Here is a 16,551-nt window from a genome sequence, read left to right as displayed (position 1 = left end):
CCCATTCCCAGCAAGAGTCCAGGGCATCCACGCCAAAGGCAAGGGCTCTTCTCCCTCACCCTGTCCATTTCCTTCCGTTTTGTGCATATTGAACTCTTAGATCTCCGTGAGTCTTACTCCTATCAAAAAATGACAAGAGTGAAGTGAAGACAGAAATATTCCTTAAAATAATTGTTTTTAGTAAGGGGAGCATGTTGCTGGCTGTGATGGATATGGACACTCTGTTTCCAGAGTATGGCAAAGAGCCCAAAACCCTTAATATCATCAATGCTTGTGACTTTTTTTTTTATTTTAGAGACTAATATAACTTCGTGATTTTGCTGCTCTAATTTTGCTCTTATAACTTGGTTGACTAAGTGGAAAAATGTATTTTCTAAGAGTAGCCATGAGTTGATCATTGTCATTATATGACCAGTTTTCATTTTTCTATTTTTTCTACTTTTGTAAATGGTTCCTTTTTTCTGCGAATAAAATATTGAAAACAGAAAAGAACAATTTTTGTTTAATTTTTGAAAAACCTCATGATCATTTGAATGAATGCCGCCATAGAATCAAGAGATGATGATTTGGAGCGCTGCTGCTCCTGGTGGTGTCTGCATTTATTCCTGGCAGAAGCCTGAACCCCTTTCTGCTGCTCCGGGTACAAGTGAGTCTCGGCTTTGACTTCCAGGATAGATGGATAAATGGTTGAATGGATGGATACGTAGATAGCTAGAAGGTTGATAGATGATAGATTAGACAGACAGCTAGATAGATAGACAGACAGCTAGATATGTATATATATATATATACATATATGTATATATACACATAGCTATATAGAAAGACACGGGCATAGAGGCGTACACTATTCTCTTCAGTTGGCCTTTCTGTGAATTCTTGTTTCAGTATCACATTGTTTTCATTATTTATTTTATTGGATGTTTGAAAATGTATTTAAGGCTAGTGTCTTCTGATTATACTCTTTTTTTCCTTGTGGATTCTTGGCTATTTCCATATTGTATTCTCATGAATATTTACATCATAGAAGTAGTTTATTGTTTTTATATGAAAACAATTAAAGTCTTAGATAACTAGATCTACCTTAGTGAATAATTATGAAGAGTTTTTTAGGTACATAAAATAGGTTTAGGTTTCGAAAATAAAGGCAATATTTTTCATTTTTATACCTTTAATTCCTTTCTCTTTCTGAATGTGTTGGGAATATCCAGAACAATGTTAAGCCATAGAGACATGTGCCTGTCTTGTTTCTATCATTCAAGCTAATAGGATTTGCAATGATTACAATTATGCTGACTATATACATTTGAAATAAACTATAACCTAATCAGATAATGCCTATTTACTTTTATTATTGTTCTTTCTAATCCATAATGTCTGGCGCTGTTTAAAAAAAATCACTTTTCTTCTGTATCAGGGTAATTTTTCTTTGGCTATATTAACACTGGTAACTGGGTTACCGAGTTAATGAATATTAAGCCCACATCATATTCTGGAAAGAAACCCACTTTTTAAAAAATACTTTATTTAAATTCAATTTATTTAACATATACTTTATTATTAGTTAGCAGGGTTGAATTTAGTGATTCATCTGTTGCATATAACACCCAGTGCTATTCACTTAAGCACCCTCCTTAACACCAATACCCTATCCGCCCCCCCCCCCCCATCTCCCTCCTAGCAACCCTGGGCTTGTTTCCTAGAATTCAGTATCTCTTACAGTTTGCTCCCTCTCTATTTTCATTTCATTTTAAAGAAACTCACTTTTTGATACTGTATTAAAGATGATCCAAAAAAAAAAACAAATAAAAATTTGTCTAAAGTTTAGACATACTTTCAGCCTTTCTTAGGGACGTTTACACAAGCTTCTGGATATTTATTAATTTCACCAACTCTTTTTCATGATCTAGAATTGAATTAATTGTCTTCCAATGTGAGGGCAGTAAAGAAACAGGACTCTTTTTAAATTTTTTTAAATTTAAATTCAATCAATTAACATACAATGTATTATTAGTTTCAGAAATAGAGGTCAGTGCTCAATACATCTCATGCCCTTCTCAATGCCCTTCACCCAGTTACCCCATCCCCTCATCCCCTCTCCTCCAGCAACCCTCACTTTGTTTTCTATGATAAAGAGTCTCTGGCAGCCCAGGTGGCTCAGCGGTTTAGCACTGCCTTTGGCCCAGGGCATGATACTGGAGTCCCAGGATCGAGTCCCTCATGGGGCTCCTTGGATGTAGCCTGCTTCTCCCTCTGCCTGTGTCTCTCTCTCTCTCTCTCTCTCTCTGTCTCTCATGAATAAATAAATAAAATATTCATGGTTTGTCTCCCTCTCTGATTTCATCTTGTTTTATTTTTCCCTCTCTTCCTCTGAGCTCCTCTGTTTTGTTTCTTAAACTCCACATATGTGTGAATCATATGATAATCATCTTTCTCTGACTGACTTATTTTGCTTAGCATAGTGCCCTCTTGTTCCATCCATGTCACTGCAAATGGTAAGATTTCAGATTTTGATAGTTGAATAATATCCCAATATTATATATATTATAATGGAATATTATATATTATGCTATCAAGTGCATGGTATCTAAAACCCCAGAACAGGGGCAGGTATCCCTTCATGTCAGGGATGTTTGAACTGAGTCTCAAGGAGTTGGAAGTCAAAGGGAGGAAAGGAGATTGTGGAATTAGTTCCTACATTTACCACACTTATCCATTCACTGGGCATTCCTTTTCTTCAATTACCATAAAGTCGTGTTTTCCTTTCAGTCACTGTTTTCTCTGTCCTTGGGATCCGCATATTCTCATTGTGGTCTATATGGCTTTCCAGCATGCACTCATCATGTCCTGTGTTTTTATCTGCCATTCCTACACTGAGTCTATATATGTCTGCAAAACTCACATCACAAAGTTGATCTCATTGGCATCTCCATTAAAATTATCCTCTGAAACACCATTATTGAAGTATCAAAAACATAACCTATCCCAAAGCCAAAATCTGCTCCTGTCTTGAGCAAGGAAACCACCAAACACCCAAATGACAAAAATCTTCCCATTGTACATTCATTGGTGTTCCCCTGCCTCATCTCCACCAGCACAGAGAAAGCTATCCACCCTCTCCACACATAATTGTAAATGAGAGCCCCAGAAGGCCTGACAAGCTCTAATGGAATTCTCCTACATTATCTTGGCTAGTTCAATTTTCTTCAGGCTTTACCAGTTGTTACACACAGAATAAGCTATGAAGGACTCAGATATGGAACTGGGAACCACAGAGCAGCTCCAGCAGCTCCTCAGTGATTTAAAGTGCAAGCTTTGGGACCTGGGTAATGATTTAGGTAAGGCAGCCACCAGAGAAGTGTGGAGGAAGGGAACAAAAGGCAGAAAGATTTTATTTTGATCACTCGTCACTGGTGAAAAATACTACATGGAGGTGAGGAGATGCGTGGGGCAGGTCTTACTCTGTAGGGGGGAAGAGGATGCTGTGCAGTGGGTGGAACCCTCTCCCATTCCTCTACTGCAATATGGTGGGGAACTTGGGTCATTGCATCAGTCACAATGTGGACAGAGAAAGCTTGACATCCGAAGGTCTTCAAGGACAGGGTGGGGCTCAAACTTCTTCAGAGCAGAGGCTGTTTCCGTTGTTCATCCAGAGCTCTAGGATTAAAGGCAACTCTACGTTCTCTCGGAGCACTCCCCTCTGTGTATGAAAAAGACAGTGGGTGAGTGAAAGTGAGTGATCTGTAACGGGTTGCGTGATTTTCAAGAAAGTCATTTGAACCACCACTCAGACCTACGGAGGCAGCTGGGGCTCCGTGAGGCCCACGGGTCGCCGGTCCTGGAAGGAAGGATCCCTGTGTCCCCAAAGCTGAGGCTTCGCGGATCATCCCCTAAGCGCCTACAGGGCAGTGGAGGGCGCGGCCCCGCCTGTCTACACTCTCGGATTGCGAAGATACCAACTCACCCGGAACCCCCCCTGGTAAGGGACGCACCCCCCGCCCCGGTCCCGCAGCCGAGGCCCCTTTGCTCCCGACGTGGGGCGCTCGCTCCGCCGCGTGGCTCGTCCTGCTCGGCCGGGAACCTGCAGAGACGCCGAGGGATGTAGGCGCGGGCGGTGTGCGGGGAAAATCAAAAACGACAAAGGGGCAGCTAAGGGCCTCGAGGATAGATCCGGGGGCGGGGGGAGAAAATAAGGGCCCGCAAGAGGGAGCCCCAGAGCGTGCGGGCCGGCGGGCCTGGCGCCCAGGGGGGTCGCCCCCGCTCCCAGCGTCGGGGACGCCCGGGACTCTGCGCACCTGCCCCGCGGGGCCTCCCTGGATGCTGAAGTCAGTGGTGACGCGGCAAAGGTGAGGGTGCTGACGCCCTCCGCCCGCCAGCCTGGGGCGTAGCTCAAGATCTCGAGGAAACCCAGGGGACCGCAGGAGGGGTGCAGTGGCGGGTGTCCCCACTCGGCGACGCCCCACACCGCCCCCCTCGGAGCCTCTGCGCGGGGCCGCGACACCAGCAGAAGGGGCGGCCCCGAAGCGCGCCCTGCCCCTCTGACGTGCCCTCGCTCCAGGTAGGACAGCGTCGCTGACCATTGCAGCGCTCACCTTTTAGGCGAGGAAGTGACTGGGCTTCGGGAGGATTGCTCCTCCTCCTCGGCCCTTGGGACGCGGGATTCCAGATCCTGGATCGAGGATACAATGAAAGGATGGACAGAGAGAAGCAGACGGAGAGGTAAGGTCACCCCGCTGGCAACGTTCTTGATGCAAATTCCCTGTCAAATACGGGGGAGAAAACGATTCCTCTAAGCCGTAGGGACAATAAAGTTGTCACACGGGGTAAAGGAGAACAGGGCTGTTCTCTAAGAGGTAGATGCAGGAGCTGGACCGTTCCGGCTTCTGACATTGCCGCTTGTTTCTAAGAGTCACAAGGCTCTGCTTAAAATACACCTGCTAGGAGGGAAGTTTCATCTCCTTCAGCAAAATGCTGAAGAGCTGACAAAGACCAGATCAGAGAGAGAAAGAAGAGAGAACCATACATTATAATAGGACAGGAGAAAAAGGAAAATTGCAGACACAACAATAACCATCCAAACCTTCCTCACAAGTCTTCACAGACTGCCGCTGTCGGTAGCACGCAGGGTTTTTCCTGCACAGTTCCTGGAAAAGTTGCAAAATTGCTCTTAACTTCTAGGACATGCTTCCCTCTGGCCAGCATCCTCCTTTTTACAAAAATGTATTTTTCGAACTTGAAAACTGCAAAAAGCCCAGAATCTGGTACAAGTCCTCAAATGCTAATATGCCTGCTATCTGTTCTTTGCATTTTTTTTCTGTTTTCATCCTTTTATTCCCTCTGTATATTTCTTTTATATTCTTATAGATTTTTACCATAGTAGCATGCTTTTTGTTAGCTTTTTTGATGCATAATTTGCATATAATATCATTTACCAACTTTAAGCTTACAATTTAATGCTTTGACAAATTAATAGTCATGTTAAAAAGTAAATCACAAGCCAACTAATATTATGGGTAACATCTAAAGATTATTATCACTTAAAAAAGAATATACTTATGAAATTGGCTTGAAGACTTCATATTTAATAAGGAAAATAAATGTGTATCACAGAAGAACAAAATAATTAGAAGAGATCTGTTGAGCTAACTTCCCAAGTCTTAGAAAATGCTGTTCACTGAATGTAATTCAGTGTCTCCCCCCGCCCCTTTTTTAATTTAATGGATAATATGAGGAAAATAATGCCCTCAGAGGTCTCTGGAATCCATTAAGTAGGAAACCATGAAGGAATATTTAGAAGCATAGTGAAAGTTTATAGTTCCTCATTTCTGATCCAAGAATATACCTTCCTGCCCAGAGGTCTCTAAATTTTATGAATTTTATGAATTTTATGAATTTTACCATGTGGTAAAGATATTGTCAAAGAAAGTTGTATTTCATAACACAAAGTAAATATATTCTCACATTCAACCCCCAGTATTGCCTACCCTACCCCAACTCTAACCTCTTCTCCCATAGAGGTAACCTCATCTTGGTAATTAATATATCCTGGTTCTAATTATTGTATTTTTTGAAATTTATGTAAATGCAGTCACATAGCACATGTTCTTCTGTGTGTGATCTCATTTGTTTAAAATTATGTTGGTGAGATTTATCCCTGCTGCTGTACATAGCAATTGTTATTATTTTGTTTCATAGTATTCCATGATATGAGTATATCATCATTTACTCATTCTGCTGTTGATGAATATGTTCACTTCCAATCTGGGTAAACATAAATACTGCTGCCATGAAGACATCATGCACATCATTTTGAATCATATGTGTGCATTGCTATTGAAGTAGTTGGGCCATAATGCATGTTATGCCTAACAAAGAGTTTGCCAAATTGAATGCCAATTTACATGCTTTTCAGCAACAGATGATTATGTTATTCCCTCCGTTTTTAAATTTTTTTGCAAATACTTGCCATCCCCTGTTTTGATATTTTTGTCATTTTGTGGTTTACATTGTGGTTTTAATTTGCCCCTGCCTGATACCAAATGCACTGAAAACTTTTTCATAGGGTTATCAGCCACTTGGATTTTCTTGTATGGTGAACTGCCTGTTCATATCATCTCTCTCCTCATTTTTCAAACAAGTTGACTTGTGTTTTTCTTATTGACTTTTGGATTCTCTTTCTTCTTTGTGGAGTCATTTGTTGGATGTAAGTATGTCAAATATGTTCTCCTATTATTGCCTTTCATTTGCAATGGTGTCTCAACACACAAATGTTATTTTCAAGCATTTTAATTCATTTTACTTTATGTTTAGTGACCTATACGTCATACTTCGGAAAAAGTTTCTCTGAGATTATATACACCTAAATTTTTCTTAGGCCTTTATTTTTTGTTTAATTATTCTCCTTCATGATGAAAACTGCAATAGTGAGGAAGGAAATCTATGCCATGACACAAGGGTTAATATTCATTTTTTTTCTAACTTTACAACCACAATTATCTCAGAATTACCCTTACTCTTTCATACTTTACAAATTATTGCATGACATTAATAGAGAATATTTACTTCTATGTTGGGAATTACAATGAAAATACTGGACTAGAGATCAAATTACACTCAAAAAATGAATTATTAAACCTGGGCATGATGGATAAGTGGGATTTAGTTAGAAAGAAGTAAGTAAAATATTTCCAGATGACACAAGTCTGTTTGGGGAGAAAAAGATGCCTTTCATATTTATATTAGATATTAAACACCATTAAGATATTGATGCTTTTTAAAAACCTATTTGTAGTTGAGAAATTAAGATGAGAACCACTGTATATATTCTATGCATTATATCATAGATTATGATCTTCATTATAATTAAGTAAACAAATCTCAAATACATACCTTTACACCACCGCCATACATAATATAAAATGGTGCTTTTATTAGAGAGAACCAAAAGACAATCAGATATCATCTATTCATGTCTTGTTCAAAATTGCACAAGGAGTACAGGTTTCTCAAATTTCTTTCTTATTCCTGATTTGTCCCTGGTCAAATGTGATGATGGCAAAGATAGGCATGAGATGTACAGAAAAGGACCAAGATGAGTTATTATGTATAAGGGAATTTGGGCAACATTTGCAAAGCTCATAGGAATGCTCCTGTGCTGCAAATAGGTTTTGACACCTATTGATAAAAGTGGGTTTGGGGAAAGAGATTTAATGAGTGTTCTACTTAATATAACCAAGAAGAAAAAAATCCCTCTCCTTAAGTAGCAGGTAATTCTGACACCCATCAAATTCCAGGAGGCTAGTCCAGACCTTCTATGAATTGCCATCCACCCCATGTCCTTATCCTTGGAGACTCCACCCTATTCCAAAGGTACCAGAGGTGTCAGGGGGCCTCTTCTATGACAGCACTGTGTGGCTAGAGAGAGTTATGACAGCTTTGTTTTCAGATCATTTATCAAACATCTTTTAGTTGAACATCATGTTGATTCTGTACTATAAAACAACAAATTGTTATTTTCATCATTTTGTTATGTTTTGGTTGCTCTTCTTTGACATAAATACTTGACAAAAGAAAGAATGTAAATTTATCGTAAATAATTTTCAAAAAAGCAGCAGATTTAGAAGATGGTTGAAGGTGGAAGTAGAGTGAAGATATTGAGGATATTTTAAAATAAATCGAGAGTGAGCAGTCTATAATAAATTTCATTGTTTTGCCCACTAGATATTTAGAAATACCAATTTGGAACATGGAGGTTATCTTCTGTTAGGAAATTTGAGTTGTAGAATTGTAGTCGAAGCCATAGGGATGTGGAGCTCATGTGGAGGCATGCAAAGCACACTTAAGAGAATCACAATCTAACAAGGATGCTGATAAAGGAGTCTAGATGAATAAAGGACAATAGTAACAAGAATAAAGTGGAGCCAGAAGGGTAAACACAAAAAGGCCAGGGGGCCTAGTGGAGTGTTCACATACTCAGGAGGTCCTCCTGGTCCTCCCTCCTTCCCCCTCCTCCAGCACACTCTTCCCAATCTCGCCTCTTTTGAAAGTCATACTCTTAGTTCCCAGGAAAATTAAAATCACCTTAATTTGGGGCACAGGAAAATCCTCCATTTATATTTTGTCTTCCTAAATCATTAGGAGGAAGATCTGAGAATCCTCACTCTGGAGACTGAGGCCATCACTAACTATAGTACCTCTCAGCATAAGAAGCCATTTGAGAAGATCTAATCAGGGATGCCTGGGTGGCTCAGCAGTTGAGCATCTGCCTTTGGCTCATCAAGTCCCATATCGGGCTCCTTGCATGGAGTCTGCTTCTCCTGTCTCTGCCTCTCTCTGTGTCTCTCATGAATAAATAAATAAAATCTTTTTTTAAAAAAAAGAGAGAGAAGATCTAATCTGGGTCCATATAAATAATCAAAGTCATGAAAGTTTTTAACTAGGTGACTATGTCAGGAATTCTTATTGTTGAAAAATAGTCAATTGGAAAAAGAATGTGGCCTGATTTCTCTCCTATATAGAGTAAGACTTGTAACTCAAGAACACATCACCATAAATTACCTCATGGGAACGTGCATGAAAAAGAAAGAGTGGCAAGTTCTGTCCAAAATGACAGAGCCTGGGACACCTAGGTGGCTCAGTGGCTGAGTGTCTCTTTTTGGCTCTGAGCGTGATCATGGGATCCTTGTATCAAGTCCCACATCAGGCTCCCGTCAGGGAGCCTGCTTCTCCCTCTGCCTATGTCTCTGCCTCTCTCTCTGTGTCTCTCATGAATAAACAAATAAACTTTAAACAAACAAACAAAACAAAAAACCAAAATCACAGAGCCTGGAAATGGGCTGCAGGACAGTTTCTATCTTGTCCTCCTTTTGAGCATATTTTTTGTAAGAACTTGATCATATTTCTACATTAGATTTTTTTTAAATAAAGAAAGAAATATTCTCTCTAGAATATGTAAAGTAAAAGAAATTTGTTATTTCTGACTGTCTTACATAAACAATTCCAGTCTCCCTATTCATGAGTTCATGGTACTCTCTACTTTTTGTAAAATGTTTAGATTTATTATTTGTATTTATTGTCTTTTTATCTTTTATTTAATTTAGATACATAGTTTGCACTGTACTTATTATGTTACCTTTTAAAATACTGAGCATTTCAGCTTTTGAGCAACAGCAATATGAATTTTCTTAAAAAAAAAAATAAATGCCTCTGGGGGAACCTGGCCTTCACAGTCAGTTGGGCTACCAACTCTTGGTTTAGGCTGGGGTCTTGTTCTCTGGTCCTGAGATCAAGTCCTGCCTGGCTTAGTGCTGGGGTATGGAGTCTGCTTGAGATTCTCTCTCCTTCTCCCTTTGCTGCTCCTGATTGTGTGCTGGCTTTCTTTCTTCCTCTCTCTCTCTCTATCTCTCTTTCTTTCTCAAATAAATAAATAAATAAATAAATAAATAAATCTTTAATAAAATAAAATAAATAAAAAGCAAATGCATCCAGTAAAAAATATTGAGTGGAGTTAAGGAACAATATTGAATTAAAGGTGCTAAATAAAGCCTTCAGACAGCCAGATCCAGCAAGAGTCCTGCAGGTAAATCCCAACAGCGTAGAAGTGGACTGCATCTAAGACTAGGGCAGGAGCAGAGGGACCCCTCAGAACCAGGTGACCCTGCAAATCTGTATTCTGTCAGCCCCCAGATGCTCCTTGGGTTCAAGGTGGCAGTTTAAGGACCAACATTTGAGTCCTTTGGGGTTAAGCAAGATCCCTGGGTCTGGCATCCTGGCAGCCAGAGTTCCAGGGCTGGAAGGAAGCCCATATTCTGGGTCTAAGTTCCCAAACTGGAGCAGCCTTTCTCCAAGGAGATTGGCTTTCCTAGAGAAATGGCATGTGTGTTGGTGTGGATTCAGTGGAGTGGGACTTGGAGTTTGTAGGGCCATCATCGGTAGGGTGGGCTCAGGACGTTGACCTCCTGAGTGTGTGGCCCCAGGAGGGGCTCTTGGGCCTGGCAGGGCTCCAGGCTCCCAGCAACTTGTGGAGTCCTGCCTGCTGTTCCTCCAGTGTGCTGGATCTGAAGTAGATCTGGTAAAAATTGTAGGTTCTGTTTGGCTAGGGTTCACTAGGAATCAGATGGTCTTTGATGGGAGTCGGGGCATGGTAATTGTTTTGGATGTTAAATGAGTTGCTCTCAAGGCCCACAGATCTTTTGACCAAAACACCCTGATGGTACCAAGGAGTACTGGCCTTCCCTTAGGACACTGGACTGGGATTGAGGTGGTTGGAGTGTCAGAACAGAAGCCAGTTTTGCTGCACTCTCTGCAGGAAGAGAGGACTGACTCCTGGGAACCAGGGACCAGGAAGCTTGAGAAACCATTGAACTGGTAGCGCCTTAACCCTGAGGGGTCAGCACACCCCTTCTGGGGTGCCTGCCCCTGATCCTTCCCAGGTGGTTCATTTCTCAGTGAGCCATGTGGTGACCCACCAGGGAGGTGCCCTGCTCAGCCCAGACACCAGGAGAAGATGCCAGGGATCACGGAGCAGCAAACGGTGGTACGGTGTTCCCAGCCTTTGTCTTCTTCCCTTTAGGTAAACACAACTGGGATTTCCTGATTTATTTATTTTTACTCAGAATATCATGCTGTTTAACTTCATATATTTCTTTTAATAATTTCTTTTAATAATTAATAATTACAATGCTAACCAACATGGGAAATAGGAAGAGATTACAGCACAAAATGCTGGTGACAATGTGGGGCAACAGGAACTTTCATTCATTGTTGGTGGAAGTACCACAGGGTACACCCACTTAGGAAGAGTGTGTGGTAGTTTCTTACAAAACTTTTATCATATAATGCAGCAATCTCTCTCTTGTTATTTACCCAAAGGGTAGAAAATTGAAGCCTAAAAAAAATTTCCACTACTTCATCCATAACCATTGAAACAGGGATGTAATAAGATGGTCTTCAATAGATTGAGATAAACCAAAGTATATCCGGGCAATGGAATATTATTCAGTGCAAAAAAGAAAGGAGCTATCAAGCCATAGAAAAACTTGAAGGAACCCTAAATTACATAGTGTTAAGTGAAAGAAGCCAATGTGAAGAGGCTACATACTCTCTGATGCCCAGTAGATAATATTCTGGAATGGCTAAACTGTGGAGACAGTAAAAAGATCAGTGGTTGCCAGAGGTTGAGGGGAGGGAGAGATGAATATGTGGAGTGTAGTGGATTTTTAAGGCAGTAAAACTATTCTGTATATTATAATGGTGTATACATGTTATTTACATTTGTCCACACCCATAGAAGGTACAACACCAAGAGTGAACCCCACTGTAAACTATGGACTCTGGGTGCTAACAATGTGTCAATGTAGTTTCATTGATTATAACAAATGTACCACCCCGGGGCAGAGTGTTACTAGTGGGGGAGGCAAAGCACGTGTGAGAACAGAGATGTCCAGGAATCCCCTTATTCCCACTCAGTTTTGCTATGAACTTTAAACTGCCCTGGGCTTAGTCAACTAAGCAGCTGCCTTCTCAGGTCATGATCCCAGATCAGGCTTACTGCTCAGCGAGGAGTTTGCTTCTCCCTCTCTCCCTCCCCCACTCATGCTCACTCACTCTCTCTCTCTCAAACAAATAAAATCTTAATAAAAACCCTGCTCTAAAAAAATAATGTTTCTTTAAAAAATAAAAAAGAGGACAGCCTTAAGAAATAATGTGTCATGGTGGAAAAAAAAATCTGGTCTATTTACAATAGCACATTCAAGACAATGAGTTCCTTGAAGAAAACAGTGGTGTTTTCTTCTTTATAGTTAGTAGAAAAAAAAAAATCCCCTTTTTTTCCACATGTTTTTTCAAAAATGCCTAACTACACAGTTATTTGTAAAAGTATCCAAAAAAGCCATTGTTAAATGACCACAATTTTCCACCCTGTATTGTGCATCTTAATTTACTATTTCCTGGGGATCCCTGGGTGACGCAGCGGTTTGGCACCTGCCTTTGGCCCAGGGCGCGATCCTGGAGACCCGGGATCGAATCCCACGTCGGGTTCCTGGTGCATGGAGCCTGCTTCTCCCTCTGCCTATATCTCTGCCTCTCTCTCTCTGTGACTATCATAAATAAATAAAAATTTAAAAAAAATAAAAAAAATTTACTATTTCCTTAAGAATGTTTGCCCCAAATAAGCAATCTAAGATATTTTTCATTCTTATTAGCAATCCAGAAACAAGTAGTTAATTTTTAAAATGCTAAAGCAATAGTATAGGAGGGAGATGGTGGAAGAGTAGGGGTCCTCAATGCACCTGGCCCCACAAACTTACCTAGATAACTTTCAAAACATCCTGAACACCTACGAATTCAACCTGAATTTTAAAGAGAGAACAGCTAGAATGCTACAGAAAGAAAAGCTTTCGCTCCTAACAAGGTAGGAAGGCTGAAAAAAATTTTTTAAAGAATCAAGTAGGGGAGGGGCCCCATGAGGAGCTAAGCTAAAGCCAGGTGGTGGTAGCCTCCAGGACAGGAAAGCCCAGGCCTGGAGAAGCAGGAACTTTTAAAATCCACACCGGAGTTTTCCATGAAGGAAAAGTGCTCAGCAGGGAAATCATGCCGCCAAGCACCCCCAAGCTGTGCAGATCAGCGTCCCCCCCACTCTGGCCTAGATAAGCACCTAGGCCAGTACAGACCAGGAGACTGTGGGTGGTTACTGGGGGAGCTGACTCCAGAGCTGGAGAGCTGGCAGCTGCCTTTGTTGATTTACCTCTTTGTTTCACCTCCTGAAACAGAAGAACAGGGGCCTCACGGGGTCAACAGCTCCCACTGAGCCCGGCACCTGGTGGGAGGCGGGGCAGCTCCCCCAGGTGCACACACCTGAGACTCAGCACAGCAGCTCCTCCCACAGAAGACTAGCTGGAAAGACAGGGGAAGAGCAAGTTCTTGACCAAGCAGTGCTGGAGAGCTCCAGGACTGAGGGAAAATAGTATATAGACCTAGAGGGCCCTCCTTTTTTTTCTTTTTCCATTACAACTCATTTTTGTATCAGACTAAAAGTTTCCAATATTTTTACTCTTTTCCCACCATAACTGCAAAATGTTACCAGCTCTTCATTTTTAAGTTTTTCATTTTTGGCTTCCATATTTCTATAATTACATGTCTAAGATATATTTTTCACTTCTGGATTCCCTTCAACATATTCAATTTAATCTTGGTAGACATACGAGATTTGAGATTTTTGTTTTTTCTGCCTCATTTTGTTTTACAATGGTGGAAGTTAGTGCCTTCTAAAACACAACCAACATACACCCAGAACCAAGTGGAACACTCTGTTGGTTCATTCTGTGAGATTATATTCTCTCTTCCTTCCCATTCTGCCCACCTCTTTTATCTTGTTTATGTTTTTGTGGTCAATGTTGGAGCTTTATATAAGTATTGCTGACTTATATAAATTTAGGATTGAGCATCTTCTAACTTACAAAACAAAATACACTCAGAACCAAGAGGATCACCCTCTAGGATCCCTCAGGTAGACTACATTCTCTCTTCACTACTACTTCCTCACCACCACCACCCCTTTTTTTTCTCTTTTTCCTCTTTACTTTTCTTTTCTTTTTTTATTCTTTCTTTTTGGTCTTTGGCTTTTTATTTTTACTACTTTGTTTTAAATTTTATTTTTCACTGTAGTGGTCCTTTTATTTTATTTTGTTCTGTTCTTCTCTTTCTTTTATTTTCTGGATTCTGACCTCTTTGAATAAACTAGTATGTATTTTACTTAGGTTATGGGTGATATTTTGGACTCAGCCCACTCATACAGCCACTCTGCACTGGACAAAATGAGTAGAATGAAGCATTCACCACCAAAGAAAGAACTGGAAACAGTTCTCTTTGCCACAGAGTTACAGAATTTGGATTTCAATATGATGCCAGAAATTCAATTCAGAAGTACAATTATAAAGCTACTGGTGGCTCTGGAAAAAGCATAAGACTCTAGAGACTTTGCTACTGCAGAATTGAGATCTAATCAGGCCAAAATTAAAAATAGATTAAATGAGATGCACTCTAAACTGGGTGTTATAACTGCTAGGGTTAATGAGGTGGAAGAGAGAGTGAATGACATAGAAGACAAGTTAATGGTAAGGAAGGAAGCTGAGGAAAAAAAGAGAAAAAGAATTAGTTGCCCACAAGGAGGAGCACTTGGGTGGCTCAGCAGTTGAGCATCTGCCTTTGGTTCAGGGCGTGATTCCAGAATTCCAGGATCAAGTCCCACATCAGGTTCCCTGCATGGAGCCTGCTTCTCCCTCTGCCTGTCTCTGCCTCTCTGTGTTTCTCATTAATAAATAAATAAAATATTTTTTAAAAAGATCCCATGAGGAAAGGCTTAGGGAAATGATAGCTTGAAAAGGAAGAATATACATCTAATTGGGATTCCAGAAGAGAGAGAGAGAGAGAGAGAGAGAGAGAGAGAGAGAGAGAGAGAGAGAGAGAACCACAAACTATATTTGAAAAAATCATAGCTGAGAACTTCCCAAATCTGCTGAAGGAAATGGGCATTCAGATCCAAGAGATAGAGAGGACCCCCCCCCCCGCAAAAAAATCAATAAAAACTGTTCAACACCTTGACATTTAATAGTGAAACTTGAAAATTTCAAAGATAAAGAGAAAATTCTTAAAGCAGCTTGAGACAAGAAATTCTTAACTTATATGGGGAAAAATATCAGATTAACAGCAGACCTCTCCACAGAGACCTGACAAGCCAGAAAGGGCTGGCATGATATATGAAGAGTATTAAATGAGAAGAACATGCAGCCAAGAATACTATATCCAGCAGTGCTGTCATTCAGAATAGAAGGAGAGAAAAAGATCTTCCAGGATAGGCAGAAGCTGAAATAATATGTGACCACCAAACTGGCTCTGTAAGAAATATTAAGGGGGACCCTGTAAAAGAAAGAGGGAACCTAAAGAAACAATCCACAAAAACAGGGACTGAATAGTTAATACAATGACACTACACTCATATCTTTCAATAGTTACTCTGAACATGAATGGGCTAAATGATTGCATCAAAAGACGCAAGGTATCAGACTGGATCCCACCTATATGCTGTCTGTAAGAGACTCATTTTAGACCTAAGGACACCTCCAGGCTGAAAATGAAGGGGTGGAGAACCATTTAGCATTCAAATGGTCCTCAAAAGAAGCTGAGGTAGCAATCCTCATATTAGATAATTTAAAGTTTATCCCAAAGACTGTAGTAAGAGATGCAAAGGAACATATCATACTTAAAAGGTATATCCAACAAGAAGACCTAGCAATCATGAATATTTATGCCTCTAATGTGGGAGCTGCCAAGTATATCAATCAGTAATAACCAAAGTAAAGAGATACTTAGATTACACACTAATAGTAGGAGACTTCAACAGGGCACTTTCTGCAAATGACAGATCTTCTAAGCAGAACATCACCAGAAAAACAAGAGCTTTAAATGATACACTAGACCAAATAGATTTCACAGATATATACAGAACTTTCCATCTGAATGCAACTGAATATAGATACATTAGTCTCAAGTGCACATGGAACTTTCTCCAGAATAGACCACATACTGGATCACAAATCAGGTATCAACTGATACCAAAAGACTGGGATTATTCCCTGCATATTTTTAGACCACAATGCTTTGAAACTAGAACTCAATCACAAGAAGAAAATTGAAAGAAACTTAAACACATGGAGGTTAAAGAGCATCCTACTAAGAGATGAAAGGGTCAACTTGGAAATTAGAGAAGAATTAAAAAGATTGATGGAAACTAATGAAAATGAAGATACAACAGTTCAAAATCTTTGGGATACAGCAAAAGCAGTCCTAAAATGGAAATACATCACAATACAGGATCCTTCAAAAAATTGGAAAAAACTCAAATACACAAGCTAACCTCACACCTAAAGGAACTGCAGAAAGAACAGCAAGTAAAACCTACACCAAGCAGAAGAAGAGAAATAATAAAGATTCAAGCAGAACTCAATGAAATAGACCAGAGGAACTGTAGGACAGATCAACAAAACAAGAAGTTGG

The 16,551-nt window shown here is 40.3% G+C and overlaps 1 long non-coding RNA gene across 1 annotated transcript in view; it reads right to left on the bottom strand.

Annotated features, from left to right (window-relative positions):
- Positions 1–3,366: 3,366 nt before the first annotated feature.
- LOC119864954 overlaps positions 3,367–16,551 on the bottom strand; it is a 34,373-nt gene continuing 21,188 nt past the window's right edge. The window contains exons 4-5 of the long non-coding RNA XR_005375520.1: positions 4,593–4,759; positions 3,367–3,700 (exon numbers count right to left, since the gene is read on the bottom strand). This is a non-coding gene — a long non-coding RNA (uncharacterized LOC119864954). The remainder of the gene's footprint in view (positions 3,701–4,592; positions 4,760–16,551) is intronic.

The sequence above is a fragment of the Canis lupus genome, chromosome 21 (genome assembly GCF_011100685.1).
Source record: "Canis lupus familiaris isolate Mischka breed German Shepherd chromosome 21, alternate assembly UU_Cfam_GSD_1.0, whole genome shotgun sequence".
Classification (NCBI taxonomy): domain Eukaryota; kingdom Metazoa; phylum Chordata; class Mammalia; order Carnivora; family Canidae; genus Canis; species Canis lupus.
This window is presented reverse-complemented; position numbering and strand designations above follow the sequence as displayed.